Source organism: Chionomys nivalis, chromosome 16, assembly GCF_950005125.1.
Source record: "Chionomys nivalis chromosome 16, mChiNiv1.1, whole genome shotgun sequence".
NCBI lineage: Eukaryota > Metazoa > Chordata > Mammalia > Rodentia > Cricetidae > Chionomys > Chionomys nivalis.
The window spans coordinates 44119739-44143581 of NC_080101.1; the positions used below are offsets into that span (position 1 = coordinate 44119739).

A 23843-nucleotide genomic window follows, 5' to 3' on the forward strand; every position below is an offset into this window, starting at 1 on the left:
GCATCCTTATGTCGTGGCAAAGAAAGGCATGTGTGTTCCCAGAGCCTATTGCTGAGTTGAGTTTTTGTTGTTTTGGTTTTTGTTTTGCTTTGTTTTTTCGAGATAGAGTTTCTCTATAGCTTAGGAGTCTATCCTGGAACTTGCTCTTGTATACCAGTCTAGCCTCAAACTCACGGAGATCCACCTGTCTCTACCTCCCAAGTGATGGATTAAAGGCATGTGCCACCACCGCCTAGCTGCTGAGTTAAGTTTTAAACCCACAGAGGAATAAGGTGGTGTATCTCATGTTGGAATCATGATTTTACTTGACAGCTCCATGAATTGAAAATAACAGTAAGAGTATACACACACACACACACACGCACACACACGCACACACACGCACATATGCACACATACATACATACAATACATACATACATATGGTCTGTTTCTGTGATTGGTATTCCACTGCTGTAGCAATTCACAGTCCCATAAATTCATTGCTGTGTTAGTCACAAAAGGCTTTAATTTCCCTCTCTGTGCTCCCTCTAGGGGCTTGGGCCTCAAGTTAGACCAGTTATTGGTAGTTAATGACACCCAGAAGCTCTTAGCCACCATATCTTAGCATGTCTTGTAGGCAGGACACATTGTAGGTCGAAAGTTTTGTGGCATTAGTGTCCCAGGCCCACCACTGTAAATCTGTCCCAGTTATAGAAGATGGCAAGTTCATATCCTCCATTACTAGAAGTCCTTGCTAGGGTAACCATCGTAGGTTTAGGGGAGTTTCCACTATGCTAGGTTTCCATATCATCCCCTAAATGCTCACTTTTTCCAGTTGTCTCTCCCCATACTTTTCTTCCTCCATTCCTCCCCCCAACCTGATCCCTCCTGTTCCCATTTCCAGCCTCCCCACAAAATCTATTCTATTTCCCCTTCCCAGGGAGATCTTTGCATACCCTTTAGATCTCTCCTCTTTATCTAATGTCTCTGATCTATAAACCGTAGTGTGATTATCCTTTACTACACAGATTATATCCACTTATGAGTGAATACATATGTTTTCCTTTCTGGATCCGAGTTGCCTAGCTTAGGGTGATTTTTTTCTAGTTCCATCCATTTGCCTACAATTTTCATGATATATCACCTTTTCTAACAGCTGAGTGATACTCAATTATGTAAATATACCACGTATCTTTATCTTTTCTTCAGCTGAGGGACATCAACAGTGTTTTCAGTTTCTGGCTTTTATGAATAAACCTGTTATGGACATAGTTGATCAAGTATCCTCGTTGTAAGATGGGGCATTCTTTAGTTATATGCCCAAGAGTGGTGGAGCTGAATCCTGAGGTAGACTGATTCCCAGTATTGTATGGAACTGCCATATTGATTTCCATAGTGGCTCTGCAAGTTTGTACTCCAGCCAGCAATGGAGGAGTGTTCCCTTGCTCTACATCCTCACCTGCAAGAACAGTCCCTTGTGGGTTGTTTTTTTTTTTTTTGTCTTAGAGTTTCTGACAGTTGTAAGATGGAATCTCAAAGTAATTTTGATTTGTATTTTTTTAATGACTTAGAATGTTAAACATTTCTTTGACTGTTGCTCATCCATTTCAGGTTCCTCTAGTAAGAATTATCTGTTTAAGTCTGTACACAATTTATAAAAAGTATATTGTGTGGTTTGTTGATATCTAGTTTCTTGGGTACTTTATTTTGGATATTAGTCATCTATCAGATGTGAAGTCAGTGAAAGTCTTTCTCCTGCCTTCTTTCAATTAGCAGCACTTTCAAGGCTTATAACATCATTCCCTTTATTGCTGAATAATATTCTGTCATATGCTTGATTTTATTTCTTATGCCTGCTATATACACATACATTATTGGGTCAAATTTTCAGAACTATAATTCAAATTTATATAGCATTCACCTTCCCACTGATAAAACTCCCAGTAGAATTTCAGCAATCCATCATATACCTGTCTATGAATATGTATCATCTTATAGAAACAGATGATTTACAGGTTTTTGTTCTTATCAAGCTGCATAGTCTTGTGTAAGCATAATATTCATATTGTCCATAATTATATATAGGATTTATGGGTTTTAATAATTTAAAGAATGTGAATATTTAAAGATCAGATTTATTTTATATCTTATTCATAATAAAATGTACAAGATAAAATTTTATTCTGCATGTTAATCAACTCTCACAGCCATTAAAACTCTCTTGTCATTTCCAAACAAAGAAATTCATTTTCCTAAGCCTCAATGTCCATGAGTATCCTAGACATGCTCATGAGTTTTTATGAATTATTACTACCTTATTATTTTAAAATGATCTGCTAGACATTGTTAAATGCAAAGGTGAGTTATGACATTCTATAGACTTAAATACAGTTTCATCAGAGAAATTCAAAGTTTAATTAGAAACACTATCTGACACATAATCCATTAATATAGAAAATCTAAAATCTGTTAAATAATTAACCAAGACAAACATTGTGGCTATGGGCTTTTAGTGGTATTAGAGACAAGAAATTTAATTTTACTGACATTTTACTTAGGGTAATTTAATGTCATTTGGATGTTGGCAGACTTTCATCTTTATCTCTTTGTTGGAATAACTATTAGGTTGAAAAGTAGCTATTCATAATAGAGAAATGATTTCAAAAGCGTTTACCTGCAAACAAAATTTTGTATAAATTTCATGAAGAAAATCTTGTCATTTTGCATTTTGTATTCTTTCTATGACAAGTAGTTTCATTTATTCAAACACAGTTGTAGCTCCCTACTCTCTACGAAGTGCTATAGTGAGCCCTTGGGGTAAGAGGTTCGAGATGTATTAACTTGAATTTAGTGTTGTCCTTACTATAATATGTTTTGATCTATTGTAGAATACTATGAAAGCTATAAAATTACTATAGATATAAAATTAGTATTAATGCTAGACACTTACCATTAATTAATCTTATTACATGATTCATTAGAAAATTAATTTCTATGTGTCATTAGAAACCACAGGAGAAAGTAGCATTCAGAGAAGCTGCAATGTTTATCTTTTGTCCCAGAAGTTCTCTCTGATAAGAAAAAATGTAAAAGAATTTCATATAGAAAAATACCACAAGAAAAAAAAATAAAAACAAAAACATTTTAGGAGAAAAGTGGGTAGTCTTGGACTGAACAGTGACTTAAAGCTGAAAAGGGGTGGCTGCAATGGAGGTTTAAATACCATGCTAGTAAGGTGTTGTGTCCTTGGTGGTGTGTATTGTTCACACTGAGACGATACACTCTTAAGTCAGAGGATTAAAGCTTCTAAGACCTCCTGCTATTGAAAAAAAAAATAGTCACCTAAAATTAAGACAGAGTAACTAACTCTTCTAGATTAGGAGAACAAAAGTCACCGGACATCACAAAGCATCTATGGTAAAAGTGAATCTGTGTCCTAGACTGAAAACAGACCACAATGAGACTTTTATTGAAATTTTTATTAGAGTCAGAAATGTTGCTATGAAACAGTCTCTGCTCTATATGGGCACATAAACAAGAGTGGAAGAATGACAGGAGCAATAGACATGGGAACATGGAAGGGTAGAGATTCAAGAGGTCCTCCCCTGTGACAAACAACTGCAGGCAACTAAAGACTTCTGGGAGAGGGACAACTAGTCACTCCTGGGATTTAGCCCTCTTACTGGATATCCACTACAAAGTGCTGAGCTCTGGGAGCTTATATAACCAAACAAAAAAGAGCTCTCAGCACATAGCATTTATATATTTGTGCATGTGTGTGTGAGTGTGTGTGTGTGTGTGTGTAACAATAATCAAAGAAAAAGAGGCTATAGTTTGAGAATGGGCACAGGAGGAGCTGAAAGAAGGGAAGGAATGGAGAAAAGTGATACAAATCTATTTTAATTAAAATTTATACACATTTAAAAATAGATTAAATAAAATTTTTAAAAATGTTGTAATATATCTGCATACTAGAAAACAAAATATGTCAGTATTAATTTCTGGTTATTTTTTAATTTTACTGTAGGTATATCAGGTATCTGGCTCAAGAATATATAGGAATCCTTTATATTATGTTTCCCAAATTTACTGTAAGTCTGAATTTATTGCAAAATAAAAGTTTGAGAATATTAAGATTTATTTATTCTTATGTGCGTGAATGTCTAGCTTGTATGCATGCAAGTACATCACAGGCATTCAGTGCCCATGGAGGCTTAAAGTGTGTCTTGAATCCCCTAGACCTTGAGTTGTTGAAGGTTGAGAGCTGTCTGAAAACAAAACTCAGATCCTCTACAAAAGCAATCAGTGTTCTTAATATTCTTTTTATCCATAAACTATTTTTAGAATAAGAAAAAAATCTTAATTTCCAAAAAAATTACTCAAAGAAATGGTTTGGCAAACAATAGAATATTTTTTTAAAAAAATAAATTATCAGTGGAAATAGAAATTCTAAAACATTGGCAAGACTTGCAAACAAATTTGCAAGAAAGGCCGGGCAGTAGTGGCGCACGCCTTTAATCCCAGCACTCAGGAGGCAGAGGCAGGCGGATCTCTGTGAGTTTGAGGCAAGCCTGGTCTACAAGAGCTAGTTCCAGGACAGGAACCAAAAAGCCACAAAGAAACCCTATCTAGAAAATCAAAAAAAAAAAAATCTGCAAGAAATAAAGAACAAAAGAGTGTGTATCTTGCATGCCAAAGGAGAGCAGGATAGGTGATACTGGCAAAGAACTGGGGTACTAGAGCAAATGACCATTCACTCGATTCACTTTGTTCTTGCACTTGACATCTTAGATGCATGCATATACAGAAAGCTAGTTACCTGCAGCAAGATGTATGTATACACATGCAACTAGTCACCAGCAGTAAGATGAACACATATACATACAGCTAGTCACCTGTACTAAGGTTCATGCATACACATACAGCTTGTCACCTGCAGTAAGGTACATGCATAGACATATAGCTAGTCATCTGCAGTAAAGTGCATGCATATACATACAACTTATCACCTGTAATAATATGTATACATACACATACAGCTAGTCACCTGCAGTATGATGTGTGTATACACATGCAGCTAGTCCCCTGCACTAAGGTACATGCATATACATACAGCTAGTTACCTGCAGTAAGATGAATGCGTATACATAAAACTAGTGACCTGTAAGAAGATGCTAATGTCTTCTCCTTGATCCCATCTCTGACTTTTCATTGCCCTACACATCTCAGAAAAGGGAAAAAGAACAGGCAAATTTATCCAAAAGAACTTACAAGATTACAAATGTGAAATTTTAAGAACACAAATTTATTTTATTGTTTTACATAATAGCATTTTCCTTATTAGGAATGTTGAAATCCTTCACATAAAAATTGTTCCTGGAGATCCTCAGCGGTTGTAAAATTCTGGTACCTCATTATTTTTGGTAAAGACACAATTACTACACTCATTTTTTTCTACAAACTGTGAACCAATTAAGAGTTAATACGATTTTTTTTTTCAAAATTGTATTCTTTACTTAGTAGTTAGACACATTCTCAGAACAAATAACAGAAAAAATGACAACTTTCAGTCAGTTGGAATAACAAGATTGTTCTCAAAAATTTTAGTTTTTCTGCCTGTGTTCATCTTTCTGAAAACATACTCAGTATAATGACTTACTATATAAATTACATAGAAGTATTGAGGAATGAGTTGTTTTACATATATATATACATATATGTGTGTGTTTGTATGTATGTGTGTTTGTGTTATAGATAAACATATATATATATATATATATATATGTTTATCTTTTGTATTGGTGCTTTAAATGTTTTATCTATATTTTTTAGTAAAGACAGAGACTGTCAGTCTTCTTCCTCATGGGGCACCCAGAAAAAATGTTAACAAAGTTGTGTAAATGAAGACTATGTGTTGGTTTCCCGGCTTCCCAGACCTAAATAATCACAAAGAAATTATATTAATACAACACTGTTTGGCCGATGGCTTAGGCATAACTGTAGCTAGCTTTTGCTTCTTAAATTAACCCATTTCTATTCATCTGAGTATCACCATGAGACTTTGGTCTACCGGTAAGTTTCCGGCATCTTTCTCCTTTGGCAACTTCATGGCAGCTGCCTGACTCCACCTTCTTTATTCCTGCATTCGGTTTGGTTTCCTCACCTAGCTCTATTTTGTCTTACCATAGGCCAAAGTAGCTTCTTTATTAACCAATGGTAATACAATATATCACAGCATAAAGGGGGGAATCCAACATTAAAGTTGAATTATGTATCTTGTAAATTTTATTTTAAGACACAATTTGGAATTCAGAGGACAGCCCTATAAACAGATAGAGCCCTTGATAGTGTGTGTAAAATGCAACTGAAGAGACATTTTGAACAGGAGCAAAACCAGATTTGATCATTAATTAGATGAATCAGCAGTTGAAAGGAAAATCTCAAATATAGGATGTGAATTCAAGTGACAAATAGAATTTTAGTAATTTTACAGAAAGAGGGGAATGATGAATGTATATTACTTGAAATTAAATATAACTCATTTAAGTTTATATAATTAAATAAAGCACATAAGCAAGGCATGGTGGCATATTCGAAGCAGAGTCAGGTAGATAACTGCGAGTTCTAGATTTACTCAGACCTATATAGTGAGTTCTAAGTCACCTAGGGCTACATAAGGAGACCCTTTCTCAGGGAAGAAAAGGAAAGAAAGGAAAAATAAAGAACAAAGGAAGGAAGGAAGGAAGGAAGGAAGGAAGGAAGGAAGGAAGGAAGGGAGAAAGAGAGAGAAAAAAAGAGAAGAGAAGAAAAGAAAAGAGAAGAGAAAGAAATCACCCAATAAAACTAAGCAAATGTTTAAATTTAGTTTGAGGAGGATGATGAAAGAAAGGTCCCTAACACTCAAAGACCTATGCATGTACCGGGAGGCAATGACACTTCGGAAACAGCGACGTGGAAAAAGGGACATGGCTGCATGTACAAAGTGAGATGTTACACCTACTACATCCTATCATTTCTTACTGTCAATTCACTTCTATTTTCCCCAGTATCTTTATTTAGAATACAAAATCTAATGAATTTTGCTTTGATATTTTTTAATTCAAAGATGGCTTGGTGTCTTGTTATTGACATAGAAAGCCAGTATATGTTTCACCAGTTATTCATGCACAGATTTACAAAACTGGGGTGTTATCTAAAGAGGTGCAATGGTCACCACTGAAAGTGACTTTGGATGGTGGGGGTAGATGAGCACAGAACATCCTACTCTAACCAACCTGGTCTGCTTCCCTGGAGTGTGGTTGTCTACATGGGTCTAAACATCCCACATATTTTAGGATTCTGTTTCTTCATTCTAATTTGATGTGTGTCTCTCCATCTTTCTGTAGACTATTGTAAAGAAGTGTTTTTCAGATTGTCTAAAAGGATGCATGGCTGGAACTTCATAGGTTCTACGGATCAGGTTTCATGACAGGCTTTAGGCTATTTGATATAAACTTCTGTATGTGTGAGAGAGTTTCTACTGAAACTTGTTTGCTTTATGCTAACAAGGTTATAAGAAAGGAAACCATTTTTCTTGGTTTCTTCCAAATAACTACCCCAACAAAAGACAGCTTGGGTTACTAAAGTGCTTTAGCCAATGCTTGTCAGATTGTTCAGGGTAATTTTTTTTTAATTTAGGCATTCTATTTGAGACATGAATGAACTCATTTAATGAGCAATGTTAAATATATTCCAGAATAAACAAATAATCACTTCTGTGGCTAGGTTTGAGATAATAATCAAAAGAGTGATCAAAAGTGAGGAATAGGCCTGAAGAAATGACAGGGTCTGCAGATTATAATGCAGCCCTGCTATCTTGGCACTGAAGAGATTGAGTTGGGACTGTGTGTTCAAAGATGAGGACAAAGGTGTAGAGAGTGGCCCTGATTCAGAGAGTCAAAATTAGAAGAAGAGAGGGGAGGAAAGAGAGAAGAGTGGAGGAAGAGGAAGAACCCAAGTTCAGGAAAGAAGCACCATCTGTGTTTAGTACTTTAAAAATGTTCAGAGAATGGATTGACAAGAGGAAAAAAGTAAACAAACAAGTAAATAAATAGGGTAGAAGAAAGAAATTGACTTGGTGGTAACTGCATTAAAAGAAAAAAAAAAGAAAATAGAAAAAAAAAAGAAATGTCTTCTCCTCATGGGAAGAGAGGAAAGGACGTATGAAGGAAAGGGAGGCTTGAGGAAGAAACTTTGGCCTTGAGTGACAAAGTAGAGGATGCTGGTAGCTACTGAGATGAGGTCTAGGACGTATATTTACTTGTAGCATTTCTTCATCTTAAAAAAATCAAAAACACAAAGTATTTTGAAATGTAATTTTGTATAATAAAAATGTTGCAGGTCATACAAAAAGTGGTCTATATTTAGTATAAACTTAAAGGAGTATATTCTAGAAGTAGGAAGTATATCTTCTCAGGTTATATAATCCCACCATTCCATTGGATCAGAATCAATTGCCGTTTTGCAATGGCTTAAAGCAATTACTGCAGCATCAGCCACTCATATCTGACCAAAAGCAAAATCACTAATAAGAAACTGATTAATGTAAATAACCTCTATTGATAAATTGATTTATGTAAAATTCAAGAAAATGTTTGTGGTGCGTAATTATGTCTTAGCTGCAAAGATAAATAGTAAATCCTACAGACATTGGAACATGAACCAATTGAAATCTTGGGATACACAACAGCCTTTAATTAATGAGCTAAACTAATCCAAATAAACAAGGAGCTGTGCTATAAGGTTTGGCTCTAAAGGACTTTCATGCCAGTAATTGTAGTGACAAATCCTTACTCTCATTTACTGAACATATTCTATGTATCTGGCATCTCCCTTTGACGTGATGTCACACACTCACTTCAGAGTCACATAAAATGGACTTTATTATCTCCAATATATGTATTTATGACAAAGCTAGGATAACTCTGCAGCCAGTGGCAGTGATTTGAGGGGACATCTCACCTGGATCTGTCCTATCTCTATGTCTCTCTACTATACCCACTGAGGATGCTTTGTTAATGTATGCAACAAAAATTAATATAAATAAATTTACATTAATGTGTGTTTTGAAAAGACATTAAGGTTTAAAGAGTCATTTTGTAAATTTTGTTTATTTGGCACTATCATGTAAGTCAAAATTTCCATATGAGATTGTTTTTTATCCCGCATAGATTTCAAAGTGAAAAATGTTTGCCAAACTATTTCCATTGATAAGATTAATCATGTATTAGAAATCCAAAATAATAAATAATTCTTTTAAGTAAAACTCTTGGGTGTGTGTGTGTGTGTGTGTGTGTGTGTGTGTGTGTATACTTCCTACATGGTACCCTGCCTTGAATCCATATTTGGGACAGTTGTTCCCCAGCGGTTGGTGACACTATTTTGAGAAGTTTGGGAAATTGTGAGGATTGAAGCCCATCTGGAGAAAGTAGGTAACTGGGGGTGTGTCCTTGGGGATATATCATCCCTGACCTCTTCTGCTCACTGTCTGCTTCCTGATCATCCACGAAGTCAACACTGTCCATGATGAAGACATCCCTTGCTCAAGTGCAGGGGACCAAAGATCCATGGACTGTATGTCCTGTGCAACCACGAAATGAGACAAGTCCTTGCTCCCCTCAGCTGCTGCTGGCATATATTTTGTCATAGATATATTGTAGTAAGAGAACACCTGAAATCATGCCTCTCTGAAATCCCCAGAGAACAAATAAGAAGAACAGAAAACAGGAGTGTAGTCTCTGTCTCCAGCATCTTTCAGATAATGTAAGGACCTGCCTAGGCAGAACTTGCCTGCCTCTCATCAGAAAGTGTGCTTTGATTTTTATTCTTTCTTACCTGGGGTAAACAAGGCAAATTCACTTTTTAACCTTTCCTGAAAGTTGAGTAAAACTTTGTTTTTATATAAATTCTATATGTAGGAATGGATGAGTTATTTAAAATGTACTACCTTAGCTGTGCATAGTGGTATACATCTTTAATCTTAACATTCACTCGGGTAGCAGAGGCAGGTAGATCTTTCAATTCAAGTCCAGCCTGGTCTGCAGCACAAGTCCCAGATTAGGCAGCCAGGGCTGCACAGAGAAACCGTGTCTAGATAAAAAATTAAAATTGAAATAAAATTCAATACATTTAAAATTAGAACTTAATTATACTAACCTCCAGATGTGTCTTACACATCTGTGCAGTTGCACATGATTCTATTTTCTACTAAATTTAACAGAACGAACATAAACTTTAAACCACACTCATCTAAATATACACCAACTATAAACTGTCAATATATAATTACATATATGTGCCATTAAGTAAAAATACTTTTATGTGTTATATTGAATTCAATATTTTATTTTCTATTTTAATGCAGGACTTAATTCTGTAGAATTATTATTAGCACCGAAGTAAGTTTATTTCAATAATATTTTAAAATATAATTGGAAATCATAATTAAGTTTTCACATAAACCCCAAATGGATGTTGTAATTACTCCAATACTACTTTGCAATGGAGAATAGGATCCCCATTGTTTGCTTTATTTCTGAAGTAGTGATCGGCAACAAATAGTGACTAAGCATTTGCTCTGGCCTAGATGGGACCAGGTGCATTCAGTGACTCACTATATCAGATATAAACCATGTAGACACAGTCCTCCACAGGTCATTACTGACTACCACACAATAGAGAAATAAAGACAACATTATTATGCAGCTGTTATGTATACACATTGTTCTGAGGAATTTTCAACTTATTTAATCGTAGAATCAATTTTATGACTAGTTGCATTTCCCAAATAAAGAAACTGAGGCAAGAAATTGCTATGTAGATTGTCCCAGGCCACACAGCTAACAAGCATCAGGAGTAAAATTTTGAACCTTCAGATTCTCAGAGCTCACTGTAACTACTGAGATATAATTTACATTCAATCCTCTTTGACCATCACGGGAGAAAGATGTCCTAGTTTCTGTTTGTCTAAAGCAAATGATGAATGAGGACTACCGTTTACCAGGTGATGTTAGCAACTGTAAGTGAAAAGGGGAATTTGAGTAGCTTGTGCAAGATGTCACTCTGGCCATGGCTTCATACTCTGGGACCACTCCTCCTCAATTCTGTTCTCTTAAACCTAAATAATCTTCTTTCATTCAAGGTTCCCTTGGAATGCTAAATCCCTTTATCTAGGATGTACCTCCAGAACCCCAGAAGGCTCTTATGTTGGGAAGTAAAAGTTCTACTTTGACTTTCAAGCCTATTGAGTTATGTCATTGTAGATGGTGGTTATGTGTGGGTAACACCTACCTGAGGAAAAAATCAATCTGTAAAAATGAGGGACACACAGAGACAGCAGTCAACAGGCAGAGATTATCCACATATGCCCAAACCAGCTTTATCTCTGGCATTTTCCAGCACTAGAGTCAATAAAGACTCGTTCTTGTTTACTTTGCTTTGAGGGACAGTGTCTCTTACCAAGACCACTTCCTCATTGACTTTTTGAATGCCTACAATCTCTTAATTCCTTAATTCCTATATTCACTTAGGAACGTAGGACTTTTGGGAGGAGGGGTTGTTTTGCTTTGGTGTGTGTGTGTCTGTCTGTCTGTGTGTCTATGTGTTTGTGTGTGTGTGTTGCTAAGGATTGAACCCAGGGCCTCACACATGCCAGGCACACATTCGGCCTTAAAATTCTTAAAGGAAATTTGAAGTAATCTAGTTCAATTTTCTTACATCTCAGAATGCCATTCACAGCCACCTACAGTATCAGCTGCATGTTTCTCTAGAGCAGATAGAACGAAACAGGTGCAGCTCAATCCATGCTACAGGAGCACATTTTGAAAACAATGCAAATGGAGAAACATAAACTAATTCCCTGGTTATTTATCTCTTGATTAACTATATCAGAATAAAAATAATTTGGATCTGATGGAATTAAATTGAATCTTCTATTAGTTTCACATACTCTTTTAAAAAATCTTTTAATGTTTCTGTAAGACAATTTACAACTATCTATGCACTCACATCCCATTTCTTTTGGACAGTGCTGGTATCGAACATCCCTGATAAACGTTGATACAATCCCTGATTAAACACATGCTCATTTACCCTCTAGCCAGACCCATCTATTACTGATTCCTCTAAGCAATAAAATGGTATCTTGTCGATTGATCTGCAATTAATCACTTTGGAACTTCCCTCTAGTTCTGCCTCCTGTGTTTCACAGAGAACCTACTTCTCATGTGCATTCAGCTCTTCTGATTTGTTACGGGAAAGTTGTCAACCAATATGGCACAGATAGAGCATAGACTTCTTTGGAGACTGCGGGAGTTCTCTCTATTCCAGAAGATATGGCCTGGAAAGAAAGACACATTACAGACACTTGGCAAAGTTGCTGTGTCTTGCCTTGAGTTATTCATGGAAAATAGCATTGACCTCTGGCTGAGCAAAAAGACAAGTATTGAAAGAGTATGGCAGTTCTGAGCCTGTTCTGAAGACATAGAGCCTGTGCCAACATCTGGGGACTGAGACAGACTGTGTTGGTGATAGTGATAAGCGATTGCCCCTTATTATGAGCACCCATGACAAAAGACAGAGAACATCCATTTGTTTTTTAATTTACAAATCCACTCAAATGAAATTGAATATAGCAGATTAGTTCTTTCACATATTATAAATGTATAAGGATTCTAGGTCTTGATACATTTTCTTATGATTAAGCAGAATTTAAAATTCTTGCAAAAATAAATAAAACTGAAAGACTACAGTTTGAATATTTGACAAATTCATATATTCAGGGTATCCTTGTTGCAGTGTATAGACACTGGCACCAAATGAAAACTTAACTGAGATTTATTATTATTTTATTACTTAAAAAAATACCAATCCAAATTCCCATCCTCCCCTCCTCCTACTTCCTCCACATAACCTCCCACTCCTCCCCTTCCAATCCCAAGAGAGGACAAGGCACCCTGCCCCATGACAAGTCCAAGGCCCTCCCTACTACATCTAGGTTGAGCAAGGTATACATCCAAAGAGAACTGGATCCTTTATATGTTACTTGACCTTTTTCTGTTGCAGCTCTTAGTATTCTTTCTTTGTTCTGTATATTTTGTGTTTTGATTATTATATGGCAAGGGGATTTTTTTGATCCAATCTATTTGGTATTCTGTAAGCTTCTTGTACCTTTATAGGGATATCCTTCTTTAGGTTGGGAATGTTTTCTTCTATAATTTTATTCAATATATTTCCTGTGCCTTTGAGCTGGATTTCTTCACCTTCTTCTACCGCTATTATTCTTAGGTTTTGTCTTTTCATGGTGTCCCAGATTTCCTGAATGTTTTTTGTTAAGAGTTTGTTGGAGGGAGAACATGAGCAAGGAAACCAGGACCGCAAGGGATGCACCCACCCACTGTGACAGTGGAACTGATTTATTGTGAGCCCACCAAGGCCAGCTGGTCTGGGACTGAATAAACATGGGTTGAAACTGGACTCTCTGAGCATGGTGGACAATGAAGGCTGATGAGAAGCCAAGGACAATGGCACTAGGTTTCGATCCTAATACATGAACTGGCTTTGTGGGCGCTTAGCCTGTTTAGACGCTCACCTTCCTGGACATAGATAGAAGACCTTCGTCTTCCCGCAGGGCAGAGAATTTGGACTGCTCTCCAGTATCGAGAGGGAGGGGGAATGGTGTGGGGGGAGGAGAAGAGGAGTGGGAATAGCGGGAGGGGACTGGGGGGAGGGGGCAATATTTGGGAGGAGGGGAGGGAAATGGGAAACGGGGAGCAGGTGGAAATTTTAATTAAAAAAGAATAAAAATAAAAAAAATAAAAAATAAAAAAAAGAGTTTGTTGGGTTTAATGTTTTCTTTAACCAATGAGTCTATTTCTTCTGTAGTATCTTCAGTGCCTGAGATTCTTTCTTCTATCTCTTGTATTCTGTTGGTTATACTTGTCTCTGTAGTTCCTGTTCATTTACCCAGATTTTCCATATCCAGAATTCCCTTGATTTTTGTTTTCTTTATTATCTCTATTTCAATTTTCAAGTCTTGAACTGTTTCCTTCACCTGTTTTATTGTTTTTTTTTCTTGATTTTCTTGGGTTTCCTTGATGGATTTATTAATTTCTTCTAACTTTTTGTTTGTCTTCTCTTTCATTTCTTTAAGGGAGTTTTGCACTTCCTATTTAAAGACTTTCATAATTTTCATAAAGTTACATTTAAAGTTGTTTTCTTCTACTTCTTCTTGGTTAGGATGATCAAGTCTTCCTTTTGTGTGTCTGCTGGGTTCTGGTGTTACCATGTTGTTTTTTTAGGATGTTGGAGGAATTCTTGCATTGGCACCTACCCACCTCTTCCTTCAAATGAGGCAGGCAGTGTCTTGGCATCTTGGTCCAATCCTTTATGTGACTGTCTCCTAGGTCCGCTCAGTATTATAGCAATCTGCATTCTAGCATTCCACTGAGCTCATAGGTGAAAATCTGAGATAATTTTCATATCATAAAATGACCAAAGGCACACTTTGAAACTAGAAATACATTTGGCCAAAGCCTACTATTTTTTTATTTATCTTTGTTGCAACTTCAAACACTTGATTAATCAATAGGATTTACATTTTAGTACACTAACAATATTTATTCTAAACAAGAGAAAACATCTTACTACAAACGAAATTTTTAGTAAAACTTCATACAAGAGAAGTTCTAAAGTTCAGTCCAGATCCTGATTAGAGCATACTGGACCTTGGGTATAGGAATGTGCCTCCAGTTATTCAGACATACAACTTACGAAGGAATAAACGATGCAGTGATGAGTTTATTTCAAAACATTAGCAGTCATTAAGACATATTACAGTCCTTCACACCCCACAATTACCTTACTAAAATTATAATTAGCAGTCACAAATAAAAGTATTAGATACACAATGCCAAATTATCTAGCTAATTCTATTTACTCAACCCAGATAGTTCAAATACAAAAAAATTTACAATGAACTGATGAGCTATTTTTTTTAAACAGTGACAGGACAGTCTAGGGAATCTATGATGGTTTGTTCAAATTGTCTATAAACAGGGCTTCCACCCTCCCAGCACAACTTCGGCAAGTCATTTGGCTCCCTTTACATTACAGTAACTCTCTGATCCCTATGTGCCTCTCTCCAAGCTCCAGGAGTTTCTCCATAGCATAAGACCAAAAACTGCTAAGATTCTGTGGCTGTGGGCTCTAGACCATGCTGGACAATGAAGTGTTTACACAATTCCCCTAAATAGCTTGCAGATTAAGTCATACTCTGAAAACTTTCCCAAATATGCCTTCAGGTCTTCAACCACAGACTAGCTAGGAACTACAGTCCCCAGTGAATTCTTCCTATTAGTTTAATGATCCTGAGGTGACCTTCAATAACTTGCCCAATACTCATGTCCTGGCAAACTGCAACCCTTCCCTTTTGAGAATGAATAACACCCAGAGTTGGTTTTAACCAATTGCAAATATGAGAACGTCCATCCTTTCAGACATAAACTATATAACATAATGCTGTAGTGTCCCTCCATGATTATTTTACATTGTATAGAACTGGGAAGCTACAAATGTGTAATAGCAAACTGAAGAGATGCAATACCTCTGCTAGCTGGTGACTATATGCCTGAAAAAAAAAAGTCCTGAAAACACAGAAGAAAAAACAAGAAAATATTTTTCCTACATTCTTCATGACTCTATGATTTTTACCAAGAATATTTTGCAGAGTAAGTTAAATATGTTGGTAAAATGGGACTGCTAAATAAAATACTAGACAAGGTTCCTAGCAGTTATACAATTTTCTTTACACAAGCTAAAATGTTGTATTTAGCAGAAATATTCAAATCAGCAACTATAAATACATTCAAAATTAAAAAATTCATTTAGATAATGAAAAGAAAATATGACAATGTTTAAGTGACAGGAAATCTCATATATGATATATACATATCATAGCTATTTTATATACATAGTGCAGGAAAAGGTCAGAGGCACAGCTGGTTTGAGCATGTCTGGATCGTCTCTGCCTGCCTGCTGCTGTTCTGTGTGTCCCTCATTTTCACAGATCGATTTTCCTCTCAGGTAGGTGTTACCCACAAAATAACCAGCATCTACAATGACATAACTCAATAGGTTTGAAAGTAGAACTTTTATTTCCTAACAGAAGAGCCTTCTAAGATCATGGCAGTATATCCTAGATTTAGGAATTTAACATTCCAAGGAATGTTATGCATGTTGAATGCAAGGAGGTTATGTTGGTTTAAGTGGTAATTTATTTATTCATTCATTTTTGAATGAATAAATTATCTAATACCACATATTTTGTAAAAATAATGAAAATGTTGGAGAAGGACCATGTGACTCACAACAACATAAGCATAACTGTAGAGTGAGAACAGAGTGGTCAAAAACTTTTAAAGAATGAATGAACCTCAACTTATTAAGTACAATTGTTGAAATACGATCCTTAGACCCAAGGAACTTTTGTACTTCAAGAAAGATGAGTGATGGATAGTCATATCTACACTATGCCTTAGCCAAATGGTTGAAATTCAAATGGTTAAACTCACAAGTAACAATAGAAAGTCAAGGCACTAGACTCAGGAAATCAAAATAAAATGGACAGAGGACTTTCCATTCGAATCAGTTAAGTTATGCAAGGTTCATTTAAAAAAGAAAAAAAAAACAGAGAGACAACCAACAATCTGCTGTCTAACAACATACAGATGAAATCTGATGATGAAGTAATGATATTCAAAAATAAAAAAAGACCGAAAACTCTGTGGCTCCTCTACCTGTCATCTTTAAAATACTGATGGAAATGTCTATGCTATAAGAAATCAACATCAGATAATAAGTTGAATTAAAAGGAAAATTAAGGGTATCGGAGTGATATATGAATAAATGTAAAAGACTCTATGAATGTATTATTTATCTTTTTCTAATTTACTTGAAAGATACAAGGTTGTAAAAGAAACAGTATTTGTCCCAATGTGTTGTTAGGATTTGAAGTATATTAGGATGTATCACATCAGACAAAAAAAAGGAAAAGACGAAACAGAGCAAAAAGTCTACAGTGCTTCAGAATTAAGTGTGTGTTAGCTTGAAGAGTAATTAGACTGTGTAAAATTCAAATATATATTGAATCTTTAAAATATTCCAAAAGAAATAAATTTAAAATGTCACTTGAAATTAACGTGGAAAAATGTGGGTAGAACAACAAAAATAATGAGTAGGGTGAACAGGTACGTGCTACATAGGAAACACAATAATAGCCTGGGCTACATGGAACTGTCTGAAAACAAGAGGGCGCACTAGCTAAGGAACAGGGGAAATATTTGTTCAACAGGAGAAGGTAAACGGAAAAACAAAGAAACAAAAGCTTAGGAAACATATTGAAAAGAAAAAGCAAATTGGAAAAAGTATAAGTCATAAAACATTCCATTTAGAAGACAATATTAATAAATCTTATGTTATAGTAACATTGCAAAATTAAACTTAAAACATAGACACAGTCACTATGGAAAAAAGCATGGAATTTTCTGAATATATTAAAAATAAATGAACATATAAAAAGCTATACCTATGCTGGATGTGAACTGCAGTCCCAAAACAACATTGAACAAGTCCCTTGCACAGGCAGGTGGATCTCTATGAGTTCAAGGCCAGCCTGGTCTATAGAGCAATTGCCAGGACAGACTCCAAAGCTACACAGAGAAACCCTGCCTAGAAAAACCAAACAAAAAACCAAACCAAACAAAACAAAACAAAAAAATTAGAGAATGTGTTTGAATTTCTTTGCACACAAAAGGACTGTAACAGACTCTTTTCTGGGGTCATGAACCAGCTCTGAAATTATGACACGGAGACTTAATATTAGTTATGAATGCCTCACCTTACCTTACGCTTGTCCCACTAGGTCTTATAGCTTAATTTAACCTGTTTTTCTTCATCTACACTTTGCCTCGGAGCTTTTACTTTTCGTTCACTCTCTATGTCCCACTTTTCCTGCTTCTTCTAGTCTGTCTGTTTGGCAGCTGCCTGACTGGTTGGCCCTGGAGAATTTCCCTCTCTTTCCCCTCATTCTCTTCTTTCTCCTCTCTCAATCCAAGATTCCTCCTCCTACCTTACTCTTTCTTCTCACCAGCCCTCCTTATCCCTCTATTGCCGAGCCATTGGCTGCTCACCTCTTGATTAGACAAGCAGGTGCATTAGTCGGGCAGAGCAACACATCTTTCTGTCATTAAACAAATGTAGCATAAACAAATGTAACATATTTACCTAGTTAAAGTATTATTCCACAACAAATGACTTTCCGGGCAGAACTTTGGTAGTGTAGGCATTAAGACCAATAATTAATGAATGGGACATCTGGAAGCTAAAAACCTTCTGTACAGAAGAGGACATCATCATTCCAGCAAAGTGGCAGCCTACAGAATGAGAAAAGATCTTTATCAATTTTCATCTGATAGATAGTATCTAGAATATGGAAAGCACTCAAAAAATGTACAGCAAGGAAGCGAATAGCCCAGATTTTAAAATGGAATATAGACCTAAATAAAAAGTCTTCAAAATATGAAATACAACACTTCATGAAAACATGTAGTTGGGTAGGCATGGAGGTGTGCAGAATCTGAAAGGAGTTGAGTGAAGGGAAAGAAAATGATCAAAATATTATTTTTGTATAAACATTTAAAATAAAAATATATAGTTGGATATTTTAACATTTCACTCAAAAATAATTTTTCAAACAAATGAAGAGAGTTCTGTAGACTTTTTTGACCTAACACTCATTAATATTTTTGAAATCCTAAAAACAAGGTGAGACATTGAAAGGGGAGAGGTGTGGGTGGCAAGTAAGTCATGACTCTACTCTCTTGAGTGGGGTCAGTGTTTTTGTAAGAATGTTACACCCAGAGAATCAACTATCCCTGTGTACTGCAGGAAGTGAGAGCAAGTCAGCAGTTTGTATGCAAGCCAGACAAGGGCCCTTAGAAGCATCTGATTATGTGATACCATAACCCTGGACTCCAGAGTCTAGAAGTATGAGAGAACACTTCTGGGGTTGTTGCACCACCCAGTTATGGTATGTGATTACAGCAGGCAAAGTAGCCTAAGACACTGATAATCAATGCACAGCCATGGTGATCAGAGTGATTCCACTTGGTTTTATCCCCAGCAGCAGCAGGATGCATAGACTGCCCCCGAGGCTACAGAACATTTCCCTCCAAGAAACCATTAAACAGTCAACAAGGAAAGTCTTAATGCACTAATCAGAAATGGCTTTGGTATGGTATTTCACTATGAGAAAACTGAACTGAGCGAAAGCAATACCACAGCATACCAAAATTTGCATACCAACAGTTATGTGGTAAGTTTATAGTAATCACAGTGGCACTTTAGAAGAGAAAGCTTCAAAATAAATAATAAAAATGTTCACCTTAAGAGACTAGAAAGGGGTCTAGCCAGAGATATGACTCGGTTGTTAAGAGCAAGAACACTTGCTGCTCTTCCCAAGGGCCCAGGTACAGTTTCCAGCACCCATGGCTATACCTCCAGTTCCAGGAGCTCCAACACCTCTTCTGGCCTCTGGCAGGTACTGCATACACATGGTACACATACAGACAAACAGGCACACATACATATACATCAACAAATGTAAATTTTAAAATAGATAAAAATAATGGAAAAAGAGCAACTTACGCTAGAGCTGAGAAAATGAGAGAAACGATTAAGATGAGAGAAGACATCAATTAAACAGAAAAGTGTAATGAGCCTGCCATCTTGGTTCATTTGTCATAGTTTGTCTCTGATCTGGAGACCCTGGAGATTCTGTGACATTCTCTGTTACCCTGAGGTATACTAGCGTGGGAGAATCATAGGAATGGTAAGAAGTTGGATGTACAGGATCCCAGGGATTGACACTGCATTACCAAGTCTGCATTGGTTTGGAAGCTGGAAATGAACATGCATTTGAGGTATGGTGTGTAATGAAAGCCCTAACTCAGTACCTTCCAGCTGTTCAGAAACTGAGTTCCTCAATCAAGACTGGCAAGAAAAATCAAGAGGCATTCCTGATAAGCGGAAATCACCAACAGCAATATATCAAGTGAAGAGATGCTTGAAAACCAAAGTTTCAACAGAAAAGCTACTCACAGACAAAATCCTATGCATTTAAAACATATATGGAAATATTTTGCCTGAAGTCACTGCATATCAAGCACATAAAGAATGTTAAAAAAAAAAAAAAACATTCTATTCTAAGTCAGGTACTATTCAATACCAGTGGCTTCCAACAGGGAAGAAACCCTATCACTGTAAAGTACACAGGAAAACTTTGTCCTGGAAGTCACCTCCCCTCATAGTGTACCAGAGAATTTGTACAAGTGAGAAGCTTGATGGGTGCAAAGAATACTGGGAAGCTTTCCAGTGCGAACCACACCTCTCTGTACAAGTAAGAAGCCTTATCACTGAGAAGAACACAGGAAACTTCTCTACAGCTAGCCCTGTCTTACTCAACACAAGAGAACTCTAGACAAACTCCAAGAATGTAGAGAAAGTGAGAAAGTTCTCTGTGGTCTGTCTTGGCATCAGAGAATACATGCATGTATGGAGTGTCTAAAAGCCTTCCACTGTAAGCCTGATCTTAGTTAATATCAGCAAAACATAGACATGTGAGACCCAATGAATATAAAGAATGTAATCTTCTTATAAAAAAAAGTGCAAAAATGACCAAGGAATCGAGGAAATGGGAATGAAATTATGCACCATCTTCCTCAGAAAGCCAATGGAAAAGCAGGACTTTGCACAGGCGTCTTAATTGCCGTTCAGAGCCTTGCCTCACAACTGAACAACACAGTGTCCCTGACACAACTGGATGCTGAGGTCAGAGACAGAAGGTGCTCCCTGCAGACAGGCTGCCTCTCCCATTTCTGTCTCCACATTACCACCAGCCTCTAAAAAGATAAGAGAGCTGAACCCAAGCGCCTTCAAACTCAGCAAAGACACTTCTTCCCTCCAAACATATATGCAAGGAATAGAGAGCCGGGTACCCTAACAGTCCAGGCAGGTTCGTGCCAGAGATATGGAAATTACAATTAAAACTCGAAGTTGTGATTAAATATTTTTGCGAGGTACATAAGGGGATGAGAATAATTGTACTTCGCACAATACTACTAAACCGTTCTCTTCCCGCCCAAGACAATATTTTCAAGTCACCCTCCACTTTTGTATATTGGGGAAAGGCAACTGGTGTCATCTTTCAAGTCCTGCCCATTCCAGTGCTCCTCAGGGATTGCCACCTGCTCCCAGGCTGGCTAGGCTCTGTTTCTCTATACAGTTACTAGAGAGGGATGCATGTCAAATTACTTCGCAAAACTGGAAGAAAAAAAAAAATAAAAAGCCTTCAGAGTCCATCACTAGTGATCCAGGGAGTAGTAACCAAAGGGCAGAGAAAAATAATTGGTCTTGTAATTGCATTTTGTCAAACTCCTAGATAAGCAGCCAGCAATTTTGCATTAGAATGCATTTGGTTAGCCCATTTACAATGGGCTGGTAATCCCATACATATTTATTGCTAAATGAAAGAAAGCGGCATAAGCTTTTACCCTTTGAAAAAGATCTGTAACGTGCCTGGTGTCAGTGAAGTATGAAAACATGGTGACTTGGTTGCTTCTTAATTTGTCAAAGGCTTGGCCAGGCTGGCACATTCATCCAGGCTGACCGCAGCTGCTTAAGGCATGCTCCTGAGGGCAAGGGTGAGCATATGCTTCACCTGGAGATCTATGGTGCCCACAGCTGCTCTCTGCTCTGACCTGAAACCGGGTAAAAGGGAACGCACAGATTTGCAAACATAATCTTGAGTGAGAAGTAGAATGAGCCCATAGAATAAAATGAACACCAGAAGAGAACAAGGAAGGCAGGAAAAAGAAGCACTTTCCCTGAGATGATGTCGTGTCTTTATGTACTGCATTAATGTTCATCCTTCACATTGACTGGGGAAATAAACCATTTTCTTTTCTTTGAATAGAATGGCATAACTCAAGTAATGAGCATATTCCAATTCTTTATGCGGTGTGTGTCCAAGAGCAAAAAAATATACCATGTGTGGTTTTGCAGGTTATTTTACATCCTTGTCTACTCCACAAAAGATTTAGGCAGCAAATAACAAGAACAGGAAAAAATAAAAAGACTAAACCATCTATTAATAAAATAAAGGAAGTAGTTAAAATAAAAACCGAAAGGTAGGGAAAGAAATCTCAGGCTTCTGTTGAGGAATATCTAATTAAACATGATAAATAGGAACATCCTTGGCAAAACCAGAACAAAGGGAAACTCAGCAAATGAATATGATTATCCTGGCATTTAAAAATGTTATTAGAATTCCTCATATGTACCATCATCAATATTGCATTTGTTTCTCTTGTTATATTGGTATGAAAGTAAGTCCAAATGGTCAGTGAATAGTGGGTGCATGGCTCTGTGTGTGTGTGTGTGTGTGTGTGCTGTCTGTATTGCATTTATCTGGCATGTATATTTGTGTATGTATGTATTTGTATGTGTGTCTGGTGCCCATATGTATGTGCATCTGTAAGCAGGTGTCTCTATGTGTATGTGTGTAAATGTCTACACATGCTTAAAGAGGAAGCTCAAAGGTTACTTGTGAGTGTGAAGATTGAGACTCTCAGAACAAGAGTCATAAAAGGAAAAGAACCATTCTCCCTAAGTGCTGCTGGGTGTGTGGTGCCTTCCAGGTACTGGGGTGCAGAGTAGCCAGACATGGTCTTGTTCTCTGCATATCCAAAAGGTTTATAGAAAGCAGCAATGTACCCTGCAAGGATAAGGAATGACTGCTGTGTTAGCCATATGAAACTGCTATTTTTGGAGGTCAAAAAATTCAAATATTAAATTTCAGATACTTCAAATTTTGTCTCAGGATTCTTAGATTGCTTTTTGTCTTTGACAACATTTGGGAATGCGTTTGTCAATGGGATATATTTGCCTATGAGAAAAGTTACCCTCTCAGACAAAGAGGTTTGTTGGGGAAACAGAAACAGCTTTCCTAGAACTCCGAGAACAAGCATTGGACTCTGCTGAATTGTCAGTTAAATGGAACCAACCTCCACTTTACCATGGCTTTGCTGCCCTGTCGGCTACGTTTGCCGCACTCCTGGCACACCCAGCACATCTCTGAATTCTAACCATTGCCTCCAGGCTTCTTGGTCCACTGAGAACTACAGGCATGGAATGGAACATATCCACACAGCTCATTTATGTTTTTTTTTTTTGTTGTTGTTGTTTTGTACCTAGCTGCAAAACTCAGCCAGTTTAAACAGCTGCCTTTCTGACTTTGATGCTAACCAGTAGGAAAAATCATCTGTGATGGTAGGAATAAAATGACCATGGGTGGTGGTAGTGGTGCCGATTCACGAGATGAGGATATGGCATTGTAGGCTACGGCCACCTCCACCCCAGAAGTTTGATGTGAGCACCTGAGCTGGTACTAGAGGTAGAGGAAGACCAAATCAATAACATTTCTTTCATCTGTAGCTGTTAGAACATCTAAAGTATGCATTCAAATTATCATTACCCAGAATATCACTAACTTCATCAAACCTGACATTTCTGCATTAAGTAATTCATATCAGTGCTGGAATACAAGGCTGAGATGGGAAATCACTGATTAAGCCTAACAGCCTGATGCCAGCTATTATTGATTAAGTCCTCCTGAGAATACAAGCAATAATTGATAGTCATTGCTTTTCTAATCACTCAAGTTAGATGTGCTTTAATATCTGCTCTCTGACTTTCAAGATAAAAGGATT

At 36.9% G+C, this 23843-nt stretch overlaps 1 protein-coding gene across 1 annotated transcript in view; it reads left to right on the forward strand.

The window, feature by feature from the left end:
* Window positions 1-23843, forward strand: part of Nkain3 (sodium/potassium transporting ATPase interacting 3) — a 567950-nt gene that overhangs the window by 414780 nt on the left and 129327 nt on the right. The gene's annotated exons all lie outside the window — the stretch shown is intronic.